This window comes from Notolepis coatsorum, assembly GCF_963971535.1.
Source record: "Notolepis coatsorum genome assembly, chromosome: 3".
Lineage (NCBI taxonomy): Eukaryota > Metazoa > Chordata > Actinopteri > Aulopiformes > Paralepididae > Notolepis > Notolepis coatsorum.
Window position 1 is genome coordinate 39945979 of NC_140167.1, and position 18047 is coordinate 39964025.

The following is an 18047-nucleotide window of genomic DNA, read 5'->3' on the forward strand; positions in this document are numbered from 1 at the left end:
ACTCTCACACTCATCCAGCCAAATGCGGGTGGAAAGTTTATCCCTAAACATAGATGCATAGTTAGCTGAAAATAACCCTAGGCTCTATTTGGCTTGATGCCATCAATCTAGGTACCATAGAAAACACCCACACACATAGAAAACACACACACACACACACGCACACACGCACACACACAGGCTGTGAGCATGTTTGCTCAGGCCCGTTTAGCTTGGTTGAGCTCTCCTCTACGGTGACCTCTGTCAGATAGACATGCTCGTCACTGCAGGCCAAGCTTTGCTCTGCTCTCTTAGACTGGCCCAACCTGTTCTGCCTGGAGGCCGTTTCGCCACACAACACCCCTTCTCTCTTTCACCATCTCCCACCATCTATTTCACTATGTTTCCCTCTATCTCTCCCACTATATATTTCACTGTCTCCCACTATCTCTCCCACGATCTCTCTCACCATCTCTCCCACTATCTCTCCCACTATCTCTCCCACTATCTCTCCCACTATCTCTCCCACTATCTCTCTCACTATCTCTCACTATCTCTCTCACCATCTCTCCCACTATCTCTTTCACTATCTCTCTCACCATCTCTCCCACTATCTCTCCCACTATCTCTCCCACTATCTCTCCCACTATCTCTCTCACTATCTCTCTCACTATCTCTCTCACCATCTCTCCCACTATCTCTTTCACTATCTCTCCCACCATTTCTCACTATCTCTCTCACCATCTCTCCCACTATCTCCCACTATCTCTCCCACTATCTATCTCACTATCTCTTTCACTATCTCTCCCACTATCTCTTTCACTATCTCTCTCACCATCTCTCCCACTATCTCTTTCACTATCTCTCCCACTATCTCTTTCACTATCTCTCCCACTATCTCTTTCACTATCTCTCCCACTATCTCTCCCACTATCTCTCTCACCATCTATCTCACTATCTCTTTCACTATCTCTCCCACTATCTCTTTCACCATCTCTCCCACTATCTCTCCGACTATCTCTTTCACTATCTCTCCCACCATCTCTCCCACCATCTCTTTCACTGTCTCCCACTATCCCTCCAACTATCTATTTCACTATCTCTCTCACTATCTCTTTCACTATCTCTCCCACCATCTCCCACCATCTATCTCACTATCTCTTTCACTATCTCTCTCACTATCTCTTCCCACTGCCGACATCAGATTATCAAGATACCCGGGCTACAGTTTGATGATGTTGCCATTTCTAAAGGTCTGCAATACCATAAGTATTGCAGTTTGATACTGTGATATATTGTGATTTATTGTTTTTTCCTTGATTTTTACCCCAGTAAAAAGCTGAAATAATATAGCCATGGGAGATCAAATGTAAAAAACTAACCATACTAAAACCAGGATTCCCTTTCAGTTAGTTCACGTTGTACAACACACAGCTATGGGGGTTTACGTCCTCGGGAGACCCACCTAAAGACCCAAATATAGAGTCAGAAATACAGAGTCCCAGGCCCGTCCCGCCCCCTTAGATTATTTTTTATTCACCTTGCTGAGCTGAACCCCTCACACTTACTGAAGAGTTACTAACCTCTTACTTCGCAATCCTCATTTCAATTTAACTGTCCTGTGTTGGCAGTGAGCGTGCGCCCTCCTTTTCTGTGTTTTGCTTTGAGCTAACTGGTTTCTAGCTAGCTTTCTTGGCTATTCTACTGCCTGCCTGCTAGTTTCCAGGGACAAGTTGTCGACTGTCTCCAGGAGTAGTTTGCATCCCTGTCTGCACTCGTGGTATTGCCATTGTGGAAAATGTGGTGGAACCGGAGAGGCGTGTGGTAATCAAGCGTGTGGTAAAATCTTCATGGTTGATACAAATGTATTGTTAAAACATGGCTAATCAATACAATTGGCAGTATTAGAGGGTGGGAGAAGCTGGCGGGGTGGGTCCGGGTCGTTGTAAACAGCGACTCCTACAGTTCGGTCGGCGCGCCTGCTAAGTGAGGATAGAATCTAAGTGGGATAGTGTGATCCTTCCACACGCTACGCCCTCTCAGTGAGAATCCGCGCTGCCAGGTGAAAAGAAGCGGTTGATTGGCTGGACGTGTGTCGGAGGAAGCACGTGGTAGCCTCCACTCTCCCAGACCGACTGTGGGGGGTAAGTGCGCAGCGACCAGGAAGGGGATTGGGAATTGGCATAACGACTAACATTGGGATGGGAGAAAATCGGAGGAAAAAAGGAGGGGGAAAAAGATCAATAAAAAAAATAAAAACATGGCTAATCAAATACAATTTAGGTTAGGTGATAGTTGTGTGATAGTGTGATCCTTCCACACGCTACGCCCTCTCAGTGAGAATCCGCGCTGCCAGGTGAAAAGAAGCGGTTGATTGGCTGGACGTGTGTCGGAGGAAGCACGTGGTAGCCTCCACTCTCCCAGACCGACTGTGGGGGGTAAGTGCGCAGCGACCAGGAAGGGGATTGGGAATTGGCATAACGACTAACATTGGGATGGGAGAAAATCGGAGGAAAAAAGGAGGGGGAAAAAGATCAATAAAAAAAATAAAAACATGGCTAATCAAATACAATTTAGGTTAGGAGTTCAGTAAAGGACTTGAATTTCTCTGGCCAGGAAAAAGGGTGAATCACCCCCTGACTTTCTGTGAGTTTGCTTCTTAAGCCATTGCTTGGAAAAGGGGGAGGGACAACCAGGTAAGGGGAGAGAACAAAGAGGATACAGGGGGGGGGGGCAGGTGAGGGGAGAGGACAAGGAGGATACAGGGGGGAGGTGTGAACAAAAGGCTTTGAGGGGAAATTCCACAATGAGGATACCCACGCTTGTTCTGTTTGTTTGAGCATGGTTGGTTCATGCTACTGCTGCTTTAGCCCAACCCGGTTTGTGTGCACATTGCCGCCGGCTGAGGGAGACGGCTTTGGAGAGAAGGGTGGCATTCCATAGGTGGCCACCAAGGAGTTGGGTGATGCCATCAAACAACCTGATTTCTGCAGGCATTTGGATCCTTCTGAGCTCAAGCCTCCAGACAGTGGGCTGCAGCTCATGTTTTGAGAACAGAGAAGCTCATTCCAATGATGTGTCGGGCGATGATGCTATTTCTATCCATGGCAGATTACAATGGGGAAGATGATGATGAAGATGCTCTGATTTTGGGCCAGTCGACTACCATGAGGGCTTTTGGCTTGGCTGCCTCGGGTCTTGCCTCAGCGCAACAGGTCGGGTAGTAATTGCCTCCCCAAAGTCCTGGCAACCAATCCAGCATCATATCACTATCTTTCCCAATTCTGTGGAAGAACTGAACTTCACATGGGCCGAGTCATTGGAGAGGAAAATTACGGTGTGCCCTCCCTCATTCCTGCCAGGCAGGTGATGCTTCTGGCATTGGTTTTGAACTCCATGACCATAGAAAAAGCAAATGAGCAACAACACTTGCTCCATTAGAAAAACATATAGTCTCTTTATTGTATTGAAAACGTGATGACATTTAGGCTAGGACAGCCTTCATCAGATTGTACTCCATAACCAACCGCCACGTTGAGCAGAGTTTCCAACGGTTGAGTGGAACGATGCCTCCTTGAGGTCTACTAATGATGAGGGCTTTCCAGCACTGGGTGTTGGTGATTCATTTGGATAACTCCTGCCACTGAATCATTTTCTCACGGTTTCTCCCTCATGCATGCAGCTTTGATCCCATGGAGAGATCCTGTGTTGCTCTCTCGTGGGGGGGGGGGGGGGGGTGGTTATATAACCGTCATGGTTATATTCATAACCTGATGATTAATTACTAGATGACATTCAAGGACTTTCAGACTTTAAAGTATGTGGAGCACCTTTTTGAACCTTTGGAAACTTGACCTAAGCTTCTTATCTTATAAGATGGTGCTTATTTTGGCGACGGCATCTGCCAAATGTGTTGGTGACCATCATGTGTTGTCGGTTCACCCTTTTTGTGTCCAGTTCTCATTAGATGGTAGGGTTAAGTTGAGCCCTAGAGCGCAACTTTTATATATTTCTTTTTAACTCTGATGTCCACAGGCTCTATGGCACTTGAGTTGTTTTTGTCTCGGGAACAGATGTTGTGTTCTCTGTTCCCATTGTGGGCACTGCACACCTACATTACAGACTCTTGTCTTTCCGGTTGTGTGAGAGTTTGTTTGTATTGCCATCCTGGCTAGGTGTTGGGCATTGTCCAAGCAACGCCTTTCACATTGAGTTGTTTGAGGCTATTTCCTTGGCTTATAGCAGTGAAGAGCGAGGTATGCCTAGTGATATACACAGGTGGGAAGTGTGAACCGACACGCGTGTTACCCTCTCCCGGTGAAACATCTCGCTGTCGGGTGAAAATAAGCGGCTAGAGGAGACATGTGGTAGTCTTCATTCTCCCCAGACTGACAGAGGGTAGCCCAACGACCAGGACCGTCACACACACGCACACACACGCACACGCACACACACACTGGGAATTGGCATAATGACCAAATTGGGGAGACAACATTTTTTTGTTTATATGGGTTCTATGCGTTCTATGACTGCATTAACTGTTTGTGGTTGTCATGTACTGTGCTGTCTTGCTCTTAACCATCATTTGTGATATTATTGTATTGTTGTTTTTTTAAATGCGTTTTCTCATTGTGCCTCGGGCCAAAGATAATTTTCCAGCTGTGGTTGGATAATAAAGTTCTATTCTATATCTTTTTTTCTATCAATCTCCCCACTCCCTCTCATTATTACCTCTCAGCGACTTCGGGTCCTTGAGAAGCGCTATATAAATAAAATGAATTATTATTATTATTACATCTTCACTAGTGACCGAGACAAAGGCCTTGAAAGGTGTGCTAAGACAGATTTGCAGGTATGCGTGTTTCCATTTATACCCAACCATGATTGACAGCCACTCTGACTTGCGTGTCAGCCACATCCCTTCAGACGGGTTGTTTTATGTGGGAGAGTGCACGACCCCTGACCTCTGGCCTTTGCTCTTTTATTGGCCTGTTGGCACGCAGGATGGCGGCCGCAGGGGCTGGACGTGGGAGGGGGTAAAGGAGATCCCCCTGTCTCTGATTGGCACCGACACATGTGGGCATTCACACCTCTGCCCCTGCCCCTGGTGTGGCCCTGTTTAGGTTGGCCCCAGCACTCCTTGCCCGGCGGACAGGCAGGCCGGCCCAGCCCAGCGGAAAAAGGAGTTTGTCAGCTTTAGGGGCTTTGCGCTGGGGCAGCTGCCACTGGTCGGATGGTTATATTTAAACTTGTGAGGGAAGGGGGAGGCGCTGCGAGGGGCACCAGCTTTTTACACTTGCTACTTGGTGCTCAGTGTGGCGGCGTGGGGGGGACGGGACCCAAAGCTCTTTATCCGTACAGAAGCACAGGCAGTGCCAGGGTAGGGGGTGGCATGGGGGGAGGGTAGGCCTGAGGAGGGGATGGCACTAGGCTGGCTGGTCCTAACTGTGCTCATTACACTCATCCCCCATACAAGCCTGACCACTGTCTCTCTGTTCACTGCTGTGAATTATTACTCGTTCCATTGGTGAAGAGAGCCAATTGACCTATCTCATACCCCGCCCTCTTTTCCTTGATCCTCCAATCGCAACAACGTTTGTCAGAGGGAAGCAACAGTTACAATTGGAGGATTGAGGAAACAGGGCAGGGTTTGAAATCGGCTCACTGTCACCTCCTCGTAGCTCTTGACTAAGTTAGGTCGGCCCCCCTGAGCCTGAAGCCCTCTGGGCACTGTGTGTGTGTTTGTTGGAGTTTGACCGGAGGTGCTGATGGCAGTTTTTGTCTCCAGCGACCTTGGAGTGTCCTGCAGAGCTGCAGAGTCAGGAGAGAGATGAGTGTAGTTACGAGTGCCAGTGTGTGTGTGTGTGTTTGTGTATATGTGTGCATGTGCACCCGTGTGTGTGTGCTTGCGCGCGTGTGTGTCTCAGAGTGGCAGTAAACTCCCCAGGACAGTACCAGCGATCACACCTTACAGCTGTTGATGAGGAACGGCCCCTTTGATCACTTAATACGCTTCTTTCTTGTTGGACTCATCTACAGGCATCCTATACGTGCCCGTCAGCATCCCGGCGCATCCGTTCTCACAGTTACAGTGAAGGTTAGACGAGAAAGTTAGGAGAGAGAAATGTGACTGCTCAGCGAGAGGCAAACTGGAAATGCTGCAGTCACAGCGTTCAAACATTCCTGTTCGAGTTCCCCAGGCAGACGTCCCACCGTCACAGATCCACTCGACCATCTCACCCACACCGCTTCACTCTCACTGGACTCCAAAGAGGTTGTTATTCCAGCTACCTCTACGACTACTAGCTAGGTTGTCACTAGATGCAAGCTCTGTTACCTCGTGTGAGCCTGAGGTGCAGCAGGACGGAGGATCCATTGAGCTGTATAATAACGGGGAGGATCATGGAGAACAGGGGAAGGAAAGGGAGGACTCTCTATGGTTCATTGTGATTTCCTCAAGTTATCCTCCCCTGTGGTTTTATTAAGATGGATGGTCCCATGAGTTTGGTTTTACTGTCACTGGGTGCATTATAAGACTTTGAAACACCAGCAGCACACACACACACATGCATGCATGTACGCACACACACACACACACACACACACACACACACACACACACACACACACGCGCGCATGCACACACACGCCACATGCATGCATGTACGCACACACACACACACACACACACACACACACACCAACCATAGGTAGTAAACGATGGGCCTCCTTAATGTTGAAAGCAGATGTTTGTGTTGGCTCTTAGGTAGTGGAGCTCCGCTGGCCCGTACAGCCTCTCTTCCAGCTCTGCAGGGCTTAGCTGGGGGGTCTCTCCCTTGTGTTCCTCTTTATCACCAGAGCCTTTGGGAAACAACAGAGGTCGCATGACTTGACTCGACTCAGACTCGAGATTTGCAATTGTGAGGACTCGCGACATGCCCTCGACTGACGTTGATAAAAGAATTTACTTGACTTTGACTTGGTACTTGAGACTTGACTTTGAATTGAGGCAGATGACATGACTGTTTTTTTTGCTCAATAGCCGATTTGCATATTTCTAGATATTGAGCATGAAGAGTTATCATTTTGAAACATGATTGGGTGACTTTTAGTGCAGTAGCGCGCAAACCCAGGCTTAAAAGATGGTGTCTCGCAGGACCTAGAAAACAATGCAAGATGGGATTGTGCTGAAAGCAGCATGCTGAAAGGATTCTCACACACCTGCGTTGATTTCCTCTCCAGCCTTGTATTACCAGACCGTTTCTGATTCCGACTAGACGGCTCATGAATTGACAGCTTTCCAAGACGAGAGCTTCATCATTCTGTTTGCGGTCCCTCACTAGTTCAAAGTCGGTGTAACTCGACCACAGCAGCATGGTCTTCTCTCCCTCCCTCTAATCAACTGTGTGACAAATGCAGTCCTGCGGGATCAGGCAAACAAGATTAATTTAATGGACGTATTAGAGTCCACATCAGAAAATAGTAATCATCAGATAGAATACTATGTTTCCCTTTCGCACAATTTGAACAATTGCCTATAGAGAATGTGAAGTGGGTGGGGAGTCGCTACACTGTTAAGCCGCCATCTGTGGAGGATTACTCTGGTTGACTGTGTGTGTTGACAGGCGGATTTTTGGGTTAAAAGATGGTTTGGAACACTCTTGTTATGTGAAGTGCTGCCACAGAAAATGTCACGACCATCATGGGAGAAACTTCAACACTCCTTTCTCATCATCCGTTCCTCCGTTTTTGACATTTTGCAGTTTTAGCGATTTTTCTCTACGAATTGATGCAAGTGAACCTCCTAAGATGGCGATCGGCGTCCGTAACTTCCCGCCCACTTCACATTCTCACTCGCGTGTGCCGCATAATGAATACAAAGTGCTGCATAATAAATACAAAGTGCAGCATAATAAATATATTATAATAAATATATAGACTTCGGCATTCAAAGGGTCTCGGATATAGATTTAAAAACCGCCATGATCATCCAGATGTGATCTACTTGCTCTCCATAATATCAGTCATTTCAATTCTAATATCACTCACTATCCTGTATGTTACTTGGAAACAGTCAATGGAAGGCCTAATTAAAGGAAATATTATAAAATGCTTAGAGATTAAATAGTATACCAATATTATATGCTATCATATGTTTGTTTGTAAAGGGGACATAGCTGAGTCCTTTTCAACAAGTTAATATAGGTGTCCTGCAAACATGTCTTTTACGTTTTTTTGCTGAAAAAGCCCCACTCAGATTATGCATTCTACCAGCCTCTATACCAGTGCTTCTCAAACTTTTTATGTTAGGCCCCCCTTTGGCGGACCAAAATATCTTGGGCCCCCCCCCCCTCGCCCCAACAAAATAGTCATGAAATGGGCCATGTTTAAATTTATTGAAATAACACCAATATCGTGACCTTTCAAATTGACAACACCTTCCCTCGCGAGAGCCACCTTGCCTCGCTGTGAAACAGCACTGCAGAATGGTCAGCTCCCATCTCCTCACACAGCGCAGAGAACAGGCACGCTTTCAGGGCTCGGGTTTTGATGAAATTTACCACGTTTATAACTTCTGTCAAAACCTCATTCAGCTCAGGGCTAAGCTGTCTTGACGCTAGCGCCTCTCTGTGAATTTACAGTGCGTCCATTGCGCGTTTGGCAAGACCCCCTTGATGAGCGCCTGTAGCCCCCTCCTTTTCCCTGCCATGGCCTGCGCACCGTCAGAGCAAAAGCCCACACAGTTCTCCCATTTCAGTCCATGTTCTGTCAGGTAACTGTCAATAATTTTGAAGAGCTCATCACCTGTCGCTCTGTTTTTGACATATTTGCAAAACAGCAGATCTTCACTCAGTGACTGGGAATTTACAAAGCGAACATAGGAAATAAGCAAACAGTCTTTATTGCTGTCAGTCTTTGACAAGGCAACACGCATGTCATCCTCAAGGCTCAACTTGGCCCTATATTTTGTTTTCAGAGCTGTCATGGATGAAAAGCCAGCTTCACACAGATATGTGGTGCTGAATGGTATCAACACCTTAACTGCTGCATCATGAGATACTTGGTACTCAGCACCACACTCTGAAACTAGCTCTCCAGGTGGTATCAGATGAGATTTCAATGAGTTCTTCCAAGAGTTTGGATGGAGATGTGTCAGGAAGCTTTGTCTCAATGTTGTCTGTAAAGTTTTTTTTTATCCAGAGTAACTTGGTGATCCTTTTCTGTGTTTTATTAAATAATGATTTTCAGATTTTGAGAAATGGTCAAACTTATCCAAATATGGTATTTTCATGGAGAACAGTGAAGCTGCAACAGATAGCACTTTAGTGATACTTTTCTGTAATAAAAAAAAAAAATTAATCTCTCATGCCTCTGCGCCCCCCCTGGGGGGCCTGTCATGCCTCTGCGCCCCCCCCTGGGGGGCGCGCCCCCCACTTTGAGATACACTGCTCTATACTGATGTGTAGTCTGACATCACTTTAGTTTCCCGTGCGGTCCACCCGTATAGGGATTTATCATTGGGAAAATGTATTATCGGCTATTGTAATAATTCTGCCTCATGAACATTGGCAAGCTTTCCATTTTTGCACAAAATGAGTTCCCTTCTATCACTAACATTATTGTTTAAGCATTTTTGGTTGAAATAAAATTATACGTAATTATTTTACGATTAATTGCTAATTGTTTCATGGTGAGCTATAGATTGTGGATGAATACACACAGAAAGGTATCCCATGCCAATGTTCATGCTTTATTTGTTTTAAATGAGACTATTTAGAAAATGTGTCCATTGGAAATACATAGCAATTTCAAGCGAGGTCGACCGGCCGGAAACAAACAATGACGTAACCACTACACCTCCCTATACCCCTCTGTTCCAGTCCTGTACTCAATGGGCTGTTACTGTGCCTGTAACGAGTGCGCTGGCTGTGCACCATAGCATAGTGTACCGTCAAACCAAATTCAGATCTACATTTCAGACTAGACGTTGCAGATCAAATATGACTCGAGATCCAGCAATAGCATAGCAAGAAATGTTATAATCACCGTTAGAAATGTTGGTTCAACTTTATGTAGAAAAGAGAAGATCTACGAGTGAGCTGCCATCTTGTACATGGGCATTTTATCAAGGGTTTCTTCACTGGGCAAACGCACGCATACAAGGTCTTCCTAACTACGTCTATTGTGGCTGCAATTCTGAATGGCTTGGTTCAAGAGGGAGGGTCACAGCTGAACTGCAGAAAAGGCACAATGCACTTATTTAACATTTTCTCAGTCTATATTTTTAGGAAGGAGATTGAAAAGAAACATAACTGCAAATCACAAATGTAGCACTAACTAGTGGTTGGTGGACCCACTATATACAGTCATATCCCCATTAAGTTAGTAAAGACCAACGGAAACAGACATTTCTCAAGTATCAACAACTACCATTTACAGACATTTACAGTATTTATACCAAAAAAGTATTTTGCACTTAAAATGAGGAAGTATTGATAAAATCCTAACCATACCAAGTAAGTATTGGTATTGATAAGCAGTATCAATAGTGGTATTAATACAATTCTAACCATACCCATCCCTAGTTGTAGAGATTGTGCAGTTTTCTCATCACACATACCCCTTTCTCTCTCGTTTTAAACACTTCTCTCACAGTGACCTGACTTGTGACTTGTTTATGAGCAATGACTCTTGTCTTGCTTGACATTTAGCAATGACTCGACCCTACAGCTCGAGTCTAAACAGTGATTTGGGACTAATTTAATACTTAAAGGTTAAGACTTGGAGACTTGCTTGAGACTTGAAGGTTAAGACTTGGAGACTTGCTTGAGACTTGAAGGTTAAGACTTGGAGACTTGCTTGAGACTTGAAGGTTAAGACTTGGAGACTTGCTTGAGACTTGAAGGTTAAGACTTGGAGACTTGCTTGAGACTTGAAGGTTAAGACTTGGATACTTGCTTGAGACTTGAAGGTTAAGACTTTGAGACTTGCTTGAGACTTGAAGGTTAAGACTTGGAGACTTGCTTGAGACTTGAAGGTTAAGACTTTGAGACTTGCTTGATACTTGAAGGTTAAGACTTTGAGACTTGAAGGTTAAGACTTGCTTGAGACTTGAAGGTTAAGACTTGGAGATCCACACAGGCTTTTAATAGGACGTGATGAGTTCATGATTGAACGTCTCAACCAGGGAACAAACTTAACTTTTTGACTTGGCTGGTAGATTTTAAAAACTACCAGCCGGGCAGATTTTTTACTAGCCAAAAATTATAAATAGCTTTTTAGTATATCGCCATGTGTTATTATTACTATATAATATATAGTGCTATTTTCAATTAATATCATAAACAACATAAGGAATATTAGCATAATTTTGAGTGGACTGAAGGAATGAGTCAGTCAACTGGTCGTTATTCCTCTGTCTTTCCTCTGTCAGCGCGCACACACCACACACACAGACGGATCCTCCCCCGCTAGCCCCCACCCTCTTCTAGTCAGCCTGCTGTTCTCTGTCTCTCTCTCTCTCGCTCATGTTGACCCCGCCCCCAAGTCGCTCTCCGCTCGCTCACCGCTCACCTTGAATCGAGCGCTCCCCGCGCCACATCGCTCGGCAGATTTTTTTTTTTTTTGGAGCATGGTGTAAATTAGCTCAAACTACAACAGTCTACACCCCCTGGGCCCCTTAACAATTGTTTGTATTGAGCCGCATTGTAATTGTACCCATTCTGCAATGTTAAATAACGTTGTTTATCCATTCACTAGCTCTATTAAGCGATGATAGCTAGCCTAGCCACAATGCTATGGTCGCTGCCATTAACGTTAGCATGTAAGCTAACGACAAAAACAATGGCGTCAAAACCTTTTCTAACAGGATGTGAGTGACAAAGCCTGAACAGGATATCACAGGTTCACCCTTCTCATTGGTTGAAAATGGCCTTCATGTTTGTACATTGCCATCTGTTGCTTTGGCATTGTACTACATGTATATTACATCAGTGTTAAACCACTGTGAGCGGCCTGGAGGGAGTGGATTGGAGCGGAGGAGAAGCGGTAAATGCAGTGTATTTTGTTAGCCGCCAGGTGGCGGGCAGACCTTAAATTCTAATCGCCAAAGAATAAATCTACAAGCCAATGGCGCTGGGCGTGTAACTATTTTGTACCCTGGTCTCAACAGCTTTAGTGTTTGGGAGAGGAGAGGAGGGGACGGGACAGGACGGGACGCGTCTATTCGAATACCAACCGGTTCGTGCTTCCGCGTTCGCGTTTTGCGCTCTGATTGGCCACTGACCTACGCTAGTACGCCCCCTTATAGACGCGGACGGGACGGTAACAGTGGGCCAAAGAGGGTACAGCAGTATGGCCCAGTGCAGTATGGCCCAGTGCAGTATGGCCCAGTGCAGTATGGCCCAGTGCAGTATGGCCCAGTGCAGTATGGCACAGTGCAGTATCGTACAGTGCAGTATGGTACAGTGCAGTATGGCACAGTATAATACCAGTGTTTAACTCACCTTAACTAAGGCCCTATGAAATCCACTTTTATCTTTTCCTGTTTTCGGATTTCTCGGTTTAAAATGTTCTTGTTTTTGGATTTCTCTGATTTTATATTTTTCCTTTGGATTTAACCAAACGAAAAAACAATACAAAATTATGCTTTTAACTAACTTTAACAGTTAGTGCCAGTGCAGTTCAATGTTCAGTGCCAGTTCAGTTATGAGGTTTCCTTTTTTCAATTCAGTTCAATGCAGTTCAACTGCCAGTGCAGTGCAATAACTAAATAATAATTAAATAATTTGTTTAAAAGAAATCAGATAATTTTTTTTTAAATGTAATTTCTTTCAAAGAGATGTCCTTTAAAGGTTCATGCTTCTCCCCATCTCTGGCTGACATCACCATTGTGATACATGATGGTTAGGCCTTTTGTGTTTTCCTCAGTGAGGGATTCTCTTTTGTCCGTCAGCAGCGTTTTGTACTTGCTGAAGCTCCTCTCTGTATAATAATTTAAAAAGTTTAAATATCAACATTATCTGGCCATCCTCACTCAGTAAATACTATCAAACTCAGTAAATACCTCTGACCTCATCTGGTCTTTCCAAAGACCAGAGTTGGGACGGGCGCGCGCGCTCACACACACACAGAAAGGGTGGCTTATATATATATATATATATGTATGTGTGTGTGTGCGCGTGCACGCCCATTACGCAGACTTAATGATTTTAGAATATCATTAAGTCAACTATCCAGTTAGTTTTTATAGTGTAATGTTTGGCTACGAGAGAGAGAGAGAGACTTAATTTTTTTTGGAAATATTTAATTATTTTTTAAGTTTTCAGGAGGGGCGGGGCAATGGTAGGGGAAACACTGGTATAATATGGCCCAGTGCAATATATGTAATATTATGTATTTGGGTGCTGTAGAGATGCACTGACCTACACATCACATTTAAGTAAGAAAATGTCTTAGTTTTGGTACAAGCCCCTGCAATAATCACATCATCTTCATCACTTTCATCAGTGCAAATGAAAATAATAACTTAATAATAAAAATACCTGTAATATCGTGAATCATATCGTAATCGCAATATACAGACGAACATAAATACATACGTTGAGTGATTAACAGAGGAGCTTGTATGGGCTCGTGCAGCGTGTGTGTTTTGTGTTGATGTGCCTCTGCCAGGTTTCAAGGTGCCCTTGCTGTGGAATGCAACAGCAAACTCCATAGTAGACAAGAGGTCAGCCCTGCTCTGTCTGACAGTTAAAAATGAAATTTACTGCCCTTTCCCCCATCTGTAACCCCCCCCTCTCTCTCTTTTACTCTCTTTGCCTGTTCCTCTCCTCCCTCCACCCCTCCATCCCGGTCCGTCTGTCTGATTGGCGCAGTGGGGAGTAATACAGTGTTGAAAGTCTGAACAGAAGATGGATGGAGAGAATGAGGCAGTGCGAAAGAGAGGGAAAGTGAGTGGGTCTGGGTTTCATTAGCTCGTGGTGGGACTCCACAGTGTTGGATGGATGGATGGGACAAGAGGGGGGGGGGGGGTTCATTGGCACTACAGGGTTAAGGGTCAACTGGGAGCAGTGTGGAAGCGTGTGTATTGTGCATTTGGAGATTCTTTTTTAAGCCTGTTGCTTTGTCGTGAGTGTTGGATACTTGTTAGGAGTTGATAGTCAGCTTTATGTTGGATGGTCTTCATTTGACTGTCACATTGTGTAGGTTAAAGGTCATGTCCTTAATAGGGGCGGCTCCAGACCACTGTTTAATTTCCAATACCACAACCTCAAATATCTGCTGATATCAATACTCCCCCCTCTTAAACAAGTACTAGGCTATTAATAATCCATTTGTATGGGTGCATTTAGCTTGAGATGGCTGTCTAAAAAAACATCATGCTCAACATCACGCTTAAACTATGAAATAAAATGGCCTGGTAGACTCATTGATTTGCTACCGCAAACTGAGCCTGGATTTCTAGCCTCCTACCTAGACCGATTTGAGTGGTTGCCTTGACAGTCAAACTCCTTCAGCCAATCCGCGTAACAAAAGTAGTCCAGTCCCCTCTGAAGAACATTGAATAGTTGTTATTGTTCCGTTATAACTGCACTTAAGGCTGTGTTTATTCTACTAACGTTAACGTTGCCGCTCATCGTCACACCATTCTGATTGACAAGCTAAAAGCAATTGGTTTTGATAGTCTATCAGTGAGCTGGATGCAATCCTACCTGGAGGGGAGAGAGCAGATGGTGGAGGTAAACGGTACCCTACCCCCCCCCCCCCCTCACAGTAAGCTGTGGTGTTCCACAAGGAAGCATACTAGGTCCGCTACTGTTCCTAATTTATGCAAATGACATGTCGTCAGCTTGTGACTGCAACTTGTTCCTGTTTGAGGACGACTCAGCCCTGCTGGTCTCTGACAAGAACAAGTTACAGGTTGAAAAAACCCTCAGCTCAGAACTAGGCAAAATCTGCATATGGCTCGCTGATAACAAACTATCATTACACATGGGCAAAACAGAGTCCATTCTCTTCGGTTCAAATAACAAACTCAGCAAGACCGACGGCTTCTCAGTTACAGTGGGTGACAATATTGTCACAAGGAAAGAAGATATTACCTACCTGGGTTCCATCCTAGAGGCAAATCTTTCCTGTGACAAAATGGCATCCAATGTAATTAAAAAAGTCAACCAACGAACTCGATTCTTGTACCGGATCTCCTCACTGGTAAACAAGAATACCCTGAAGACTCTAGCAGGAGCACTCATTCAAGGGTACTACGACTATGCTTGCACCTCATGGTACCAAAGCACCTCAAAGGCGCTAAAAACAAAATTACAAACATCTCAAAACAAACTGGTCAGACTACTGCTTGACCTTACTCCTAGAACCCACCTCACCCCTGCCCACTTTGACAACCTAGGATGGCTTAGAGTAGACGACAGAGTACAGCAACTTGCAATGGGCCTGGTCTACAAGATACACTACACGACCAAGGTACCCATGTATATGTCAAAATACTTCCCAAAGGTCAGTGAATACCACGATCACAACACCAGAGGGAGCTCCACAAATCATGTTAAACCCAGATTCGGCTCAAACAAGGGACTAAACCCGTTTCGCAATTATGCCACATCACTTTCAAAAACACTCTCAAAAAACACCTAAGGGAGACTGCAACTCGAAACTGGCCCCTGTAAATGTCCGAACACAACCCCCTCCAATGTACAGTAAATTACCAAGTATGGTCTTGTCAATAATCCAATGTACAGTTTTGTTTGTACAGTTGTACAGTGTCCCCCACCCCTCCTACCCAACCCCCCCCCCCCCCCCCCCCACTCCTACCCAAACCCCCCCCCCCCCCCACCCACCCAACCACCTCCAATGTACAGTCCCCCCCACCCCCACCTACCCAATCCAATGTACAGTTTCTACGTCAAATGTATATACTCTTTTTTTTTTTCTGGACTCTTTTTGTATCACAAACAGTACTGTAATTGCAAATCTGGTATGTCATAAATGTATAGATGTAGCAGTACTGTCTATCTGTATGTCATGTATGTCATATATGTTACGATGAATTGAAAATGGGGGACCCTGATGTAAACAAGACGAAAGTCTTTCTCTGGTCTGCATCCCCTTAACAATTGTATGTATTGAGCTGTACTGTACTGTACCCATTCTGCAATCTGTTAATAAAGTTTTCAATCAATCAATCAATCAATCCCTTCGGGAGACGCCATTACTGTTTTGCCAGTGGTGGCCTGTATTTCACGTCATCAACTACGGGAACCAATCGGGGGCTGCGTTCCACTGGGGGACAGAACAGCAGTTAGAAGTTTTACTATCATGCACTTTTCCACTAAATAATCTTCCTTGCCTATATTACTACCTACTATACTAATATGTCTTTACTACTATGCACTCAAGACTGTTGCACCCAAGTTTCAACACTGTTTGATGAACATTGTTACTCAGCTGAAAGACTTGTACCCTTCTTTGGATAAATGTATGTAAATGTGAATCAAGTTTTGTTTTATTTGTCACATAAGGTACATGTACATTACAGTGAAATGTTTGCTTCTGTATGAGCCCCCCTAGGATTGTGCTTCATACAATAAAAAAATAATAATAAAGACCAAACACTATACAAAATATACAAACCTAAAGTACAAAATGCAACAAAATACAAAAATTAGGTAGAGATGTAGTGCAAATCTTTTAGTAATAAATAGATAAAATATGGTTAAAATGTAATGTAGAACGCAGTCCCGGGATATGAGGAAGATCAGTCTGTGTCGCGAAAGTCAAAAATACATTTGGTGATAAAGAATGTGGCCTCCAGGCTATGAAACAAATACTCCACTCCCCTAATGGAAGAAATACATAGACCACAACATGACTCGGTTCCTTTCCTGCTGCCTTTTTGTATTAGTCAAGCTTTTTCCACATACACACAACTACTTCTGGCAGCATTTCTGAATGGCCAGCAGCATTCAACCATGTGGCATGTCGCTCAAACATTACAAGCATTTCTGTGATAGTTAATGCTAGATTTGTCGTTGGATTGGATTATAACTTAATTTCCTTTCCAATAACGTTATCCGATCACGTGGCCAGTACCGGACCGTTACACATACGGAGGATCGAATGGACGCATCCCTAATCTTCATGTTGTTTTTCAAACTACTAATACAGTTTAGTTAATTAGATATGACTCAAAGTATAGAATCCCACACTTAATCTCCCTTCTTCCACGCAGAATGTAACCATACCAAACCTATAATTGTTCCGCCGCCGTTTTGATGTTTCACAGCCGAAACAAACATTTCTTATACACCCATCTGTATGAACAGTTCATTGTATAGTAGTATAGTGATACTGAACCTAGATTGGCTGACAGTACCAATCCTCTCCATTGGAATGATGTAAACCTCCTGCTGATTAGAGACATTCCACCTATCAGTTAAAATCTGTTCAAATAGATTGGAAGGATTTAAACGGCTGTCTACTAGGGAGGAGTACCAATAAAGACCCAAGTTTGCTTGTGGCAGTAAATGAAAATAATCTGAAACCGCCTGTAAAAATCACATTCTTGAAAATGTAATAACTGCAAATCTAGGCACTCAATCAAATACAAATGTTTGACAATCTAGTCTTCATTTAGATAGCCTTGATCAAATATTATCTAAATATATAAAAATTAAATATGTAATTCCTACAATATGTCCCCCCTTTAAAAAGAAAACGACTATCTATTATGGTTCCATTGTGTTCATCACTGGTTGTTGTGGGGACTGTAAGGCCTGAGCGTGTGTCGAGGACAAGCAGTCTGTGGGCACGGGGCCACATGTTCCTCGTTTGCTGGGTTTTCATCAGCTCCCCTCTTGCGCTCTGTGTTGTTTACACTCCCCGGTTTCTCCCTTCCCTCTGTTCTCTCTCCTTTATCTCCCCTTAGTCTCTTCGCTCATCTCCGCTGCTCCCTCCAAATAGTCTGTTTGTTTAAAGCTCATCTCTTAATTCTGGGTTTCTCTCATTGTCATCCAGACTGCGGCTCGACTTCTTTAAAGTCACGACTGCTT

The 18047-nt window shown here is 44.4% G+C and overlaps 1 protein-coding gene across 1 annotated transcript in view; it reads left to right on the forward strand.

Annotated features, from left to right (window-relative positions):
• Positions 1–18047, forward strand: part of mnat1 (MNAT1 component of CDK activating kinase) — an 86618-nt gene that overhangs the window by 52145 nt on the left and 16426 nt on the right.